At 32.7% G+C, this 5,345-nt stretch overlaps 1 non-coding gene across 1 annotated transcript; it reads right to left on the reverse strand.

Moving 5' to 3' along the window:
* Positions 1–1,438: 1,438 nt before the first annotated feature.
* LOC131822291 (U6 spliceosomal RNA) lies at positions 1,439–1,545 on the reverse strand. Its single transcript, XR_009350170.1, has one exon. It is a non-coding gene; the product is annotated as a U6 spliceosomal RNA (small nuclear RNA).
* Between the last annotated feature and the right edge of the window lie 3,800 nt (positions 1,546–5,345).

Raw genomic sequence — 5,345 nt, forward strand, 5'->3', positions numbered from 1 at the left:
GGGAAGCAAGGGCAAAAATGAACTATTGGGATTTCATCAGATCAAAAAGCTTTTACACAGCAAAGGAAACAGTTAACAAAGCCAAAAGTTAACTGTCAGAATGGGAGAAGATATTTGCAAATGACATACCGGATAAAGGGCCAGTATCCAAAATCTATAAAGAGCTTATCAAACTCAACACCCTAAGACCAAATAATCCAATGAAGAAATGGGCAGTGGACATGAACAGACATTTCTGCAAAGAATATATCCAAATGGCCAACAGACACATGAAAAAATGCTCCACATCACTCGGCATCAGGGAAATACAAATCAAAACCAGAATGAGATACCAACTCACACCTTTCAGAATGGCTAAAATGAACAAGTCAGTCAATGACAGATGCTGGCGAGGATGTGGAGAAAGGGGAACCCTCCTACACTGTACATGGTTATGCAAGCTGGTGCAACCACTCCGGAAAACGGCGTGGAAGTTCCTCAAAACGCTGAAAATAGAACTACCCTATGACCCAGTGATTGTATTACTGGGTATATACCCTAAATATACAAACGTGGAATTCTTAAGGGGCACATAAACCCAAATGTTTATAGCAGCAATGTCCACAATAGTTAAACTATGAAAAGAATCTAAATGTCCTTCCACAGATGAATCAATAAATAAGATGTGGTATATATGTGCAATGGAATACTATGCAGCCATCAAAAGTAATGAAATCCTGCTATTTGTGATGACGTGGATGAATCTAGAGGGTATTATGCTTGGCGAAATAAATCAATCTGAGAAAGACAACTATCATATGATCTCCCTGATATGATGAAGTGGAGATGCAACATAGGTGGTTTGGGGGGTACGAAAAGAAAAATAAAAGAAGATGGGATTGGGAGGGAGACAAACCATAAAAGACTGAATCTCACAAAAGAGACTGAGGTTTGTTGGGGGGAGATGTGTTGGGAGAGGATGGTGGGGGTATGGACATTGGGGAGGGTATGTGCTATGGTGAGTGCTGTGAAATGTGTAAACCTGGTGATTCACAGACCTGTATCCCTAGGGATAAAAACGCATTATATGTTTATAAAAAAATTTTAAAAATCCATTAAAAAAAACACATATTGCAATCCCAGAGCTAATCTCATATTCAATCAAAAAAGTTTGATAGTTTTCCCCTTAAAGATCAGAAACAAGACAAGTGTGTCCACTTTCACTACTCTCATTTGACATAGTACTGGATGTCCTAGCCAGAGAAACAAGGAGCACAAAGAAATAAAAGATTCCAAAAAAAAAGGAAGAAGTAAAATTTTCTTCTTTTGGATAACATGAACTTACATGTAAAAAAATCCTAAAAACTTCACAAAAAACATTTGAATAAACAAATTTAGTAAAGCTGCCAAATACAAGATCAATATATAAAAGACAAGAATTTTTTTGTTTTGTTTTGTTTTTAATATGGAATGCTTCCCAGTTTTTCATGTCATCCTTGTTCAGTGATCACGCTAATCTTCTCTGCATCATTCCAATTTTAGTATATGTGCTGCCAAAGTAAGCACAAGACAGGGGCATTTTAACACTCTAATGATGAACTATCTGAAAAAATAAAGAAAACAATCTAATTCACAATAGTATCAAAAATAATAAAATACTTAGGAAAAGATTTAACTAAGAAGATGAAAGATCTGTACCCCATAAACTATGACATTGATAAAGAAATTGAAGGAGATACAAATGGAAAGATAGCCCATATTTATGAACGGTAAGAATTAACATTGTTAAAATGTCCATACTACCGGAAACCATCTGTAAATTCTATTCCTACCAAAAATCCAAAGTTAGGGGCGCCTGGGTGGCTCAGTGGGTTAAGCCACTGCCTTCAGCTCAGGTCATGATCCCAGGGTCCTGGGATTGGGCCTTGCATCAGGCTCTCTGCTCAGCAGGGAGCCTGCTTCCTCCTCTCTCTCTCTGCCTGCCTCTCTGCCTGCTTGTCATCTCTCTCTGTCAAATAAATAAATTAAAAATATTTTTAAAAAATCCAATATTATTTTTTTACAGTAGTAAGTAAAGAATCCTAAAATATATAAAGGACCATAAAAGACAACAAATAAAGCAGTTCTGAGAAAGAATGAAGAAGAGAAATTGCACTTCTTGATTTGAAATTATATTACAAAGCCCCCATGCTCAAAACAATAAAGTATACTGGCATAAAAACAGACCAATAAAGAAGCAAAACAGAATTGAGAGTCCAGAAATAAATCCTTTCATAGTCACCTAATATTTGACAGGGGCCAACATATGTAATGGGTAAAGATAGTCTGTTCAATAAATGATATTTAAAACTGAAGTCACATAAAACAGTATGAAACTGGAGCCTTATATCACTCATAAATCTTAACTTGAAATAGATTAAAGACTTAAATGTGATGCATGAAACTAAATTTCCTAAAGGAAAACATAGAAAAAATACTCCTTGTCATTGGTCTTGCCAATAGTTTTTTGGATACCAGACCAAAAACACAAGCAAAAAAAACCAAAAATAAATAAATGATATTACATCAAACTAAATTTTCTGCATTGCCAAAAAAAAAAAAGAGAGAGAGAGACAGAGAATAAAAACACAATCCACAGAATGGAAGAAAATACTTACAAATCTTATATCTGAAAAGAGGTTAATAACCAACAGATACAAATAGAAAAAAATATATAATTTTAAAAATAGCAAAAGGATCTCAATAGACTTTTTTTCAAAAAAGTTATATAAATGACCAACAGGAGCATTAAAAAGGGCTCAACGTAAAAACTCAGGGCAAAGTCATTATGTTGTTGTTGTTTACCTCTGGAAAACACAGCAAGATATTACTATCTATTAGAATATATATTACCAAAAAATTAAAACTAACAAATTTTGGTAAATATTGGGGAAAATGGGGAAGTTATGCACTGTGATAGGGATATAAATTTGTATGGAAAACAGTATGGAGATGATTCATATTATTAAAAGTAAAATTACCATATGATTCAGAAATCCCACTTCTAGGTATATATCTAAAGGAAACGAAGTCACTATTTGAAGACATATCTGCACTCTTTTTTTTTTAAAGATTATATTTATTTATTTGACAGACAGAGATCACAAGTAGGCAGAGAGGCAGGCAGATAGAGAGGAGGAAGCAGGCTCCCTGCTGAGCAGAGAGCCCGATGTGGGACTCGATCCCAGGACCCTGGGATCATGACCTGAGCCGAAGGCAGCGGCTTAACCCACTGAGCCACCCAGGCGCCCCCATATCTGCACTCTTATGTTCATTATAAAATTATTAACTCTAAGCTAGAGATGGAAATAACTTCAGTATCCATTAATGGATGAATGAATAAAATAAGAATGGTAAATATGTACTATGGAATACTACTTAACCATGAAAAATTAAGAAATACTGCCATTTACAACAGCATGGATGGATCTTGAAGGTATTATACTAAGTGAAATATTTCAAAGATTATATATATATATATATTTTTAATTTATGTATTATGATATCCCTTACACACAGAATCTGAAGAAAAGGCAAACTAATGGAAACTTAGAGTTGAGTTGACAAGGGGTGAACCTGGGGTGGAGTAAGGTGGTCAAAGTGTACAAACTTGCAACTATAATATGAAAAAGTTCTGGGAATCTAATGTACAACATGATGATCATAGATAATAATATATACATACTTTTTTATTGTGCTTCCCTTTATTAAACTTTGTATATATCACATTCTTACAAGTTGAAAGTTTATAGCAATCTTGTATAAAATAGGTCTGCTGCCTCCATTTTTCTAATAACATTTGTTCATTTTGTGTCTCTCTGTCACATGTTGGTAATTCTTGCAATATTTCAAGTTTTTTCATTATTATTGTATTTGTTATGGTGATCTGTGATCAGTAATTATGACCCACTAAAAACTCAGAACTAGTTTACTTAAGGTATATGCATTGATTTTATTTAAAGACATAATGCTTTTGAACAGTACAGTATAGTGTTTATTTTTTATACGCACTGGGAAACCAAAAAATAATAATAATTTGACTTAGTTTATTGAGATCATCGCTTTATTGAGGTGCTATGGAACAAAACCCACAAGACCTCTGAAGTTTATCTCTACTGTACTATATACATAAAAGTTGCTAAGAGAGTAGATCTTAAAATTCCTTACGATACATGCATAAAAACAGTGGCAACTATATGAGATAGTAGATGTATTAACATTTTTATGTAGATTATATTGCAATACAGATGTATACCAATTTATCAAATTGTACAAAATTTACACAATGTTAAGTTTGCAGTGTTATAAGAAATCATTTCTTAAATTTACAAATTATAATATGTCGATTATTTTTCAATAAAGCTGGAAAAAACTTTTTGTAGAATTAATCTATTTTTCAAAAAAGGAAGTAAGGAAGTAGAAACTGCAACTAACTCTGAAATAATAGAATATAAAATCCATTTTAGTTATATACACTGTGACAATATCTATTACTTAGTTTACAATGAAGGAATACTTATGAAGCATGAAGGATGGTCTATAAATAAGGCTGAAAGAGCTCATTTTTAAGGTTTAAATTTAAAATCTTCTTTTGAAATACTAAACTGACCACCCAGTTTTCCAAACATAAATGTCTTAACTGCATGAATTTATTTCATACAACTCTATAATCTAGTTTCATAAGAAAGCAGCATGCAAATTTTGAATAAGACAGACTTGCTTAAGTTTCTTTACGGTCAACAGTAAATGATACTTCCCTAAAAAAAAATAGAAGAAAAATCAGCATATTTATCATGATAATTATTAATCCTAATGAGATTCATATTGAATTAGGGAATATATATCCTCGGGGGGGGTAAAGTAAACTGAAATTTATTTTGGTAAATGTGTCTATGAATAGTCAATACAATACCTCAATATAAATGAATATTATCATTTTGAACAATTTAATTACTATTATTAGAATTATTATAAGTATAAAAATAGCTATCATTTTAGCATGGAATATGAGACTCTCATGCTCCATGCTTCATTACAGCCACACAACAACTCTGCATAATAAGTATTATTATCACCATCTCATGGGTGAAAAAACTGAGGCTAACACAATTTAGATAACTGGTTTATGATTACATGGCTAGTAAAGATGCATCACACTAATTTAGGCTTTATGATTTCAGAATTGTACTCTTTCCACTGCACATTCTATTACTCTGTAAATACTTGGCTTGTTTTCATTTAGTTCTTCAATTTTATTCGTGTGGTGATGGCTTAAAGCTTCATTTAAAGGAAGCTTAAAAAATTCATTTAACCAAAAGCTCCCAAGA

This window comes from Mustela lutreola, chromosome X (genome assembly GCF_030435805.1).
Source record: "Mustela lutreola isolate mMusLut2 chromosome X, mMusLut2.pri, whole genome shotgun sequence".
Taxonomy (NCBI): domain Eukaryota; kingdom Metazoa; phylum Chordata; class Mammalia; order Carnivora; family Mustelidae; genus Mustela; species Mustela lutreola.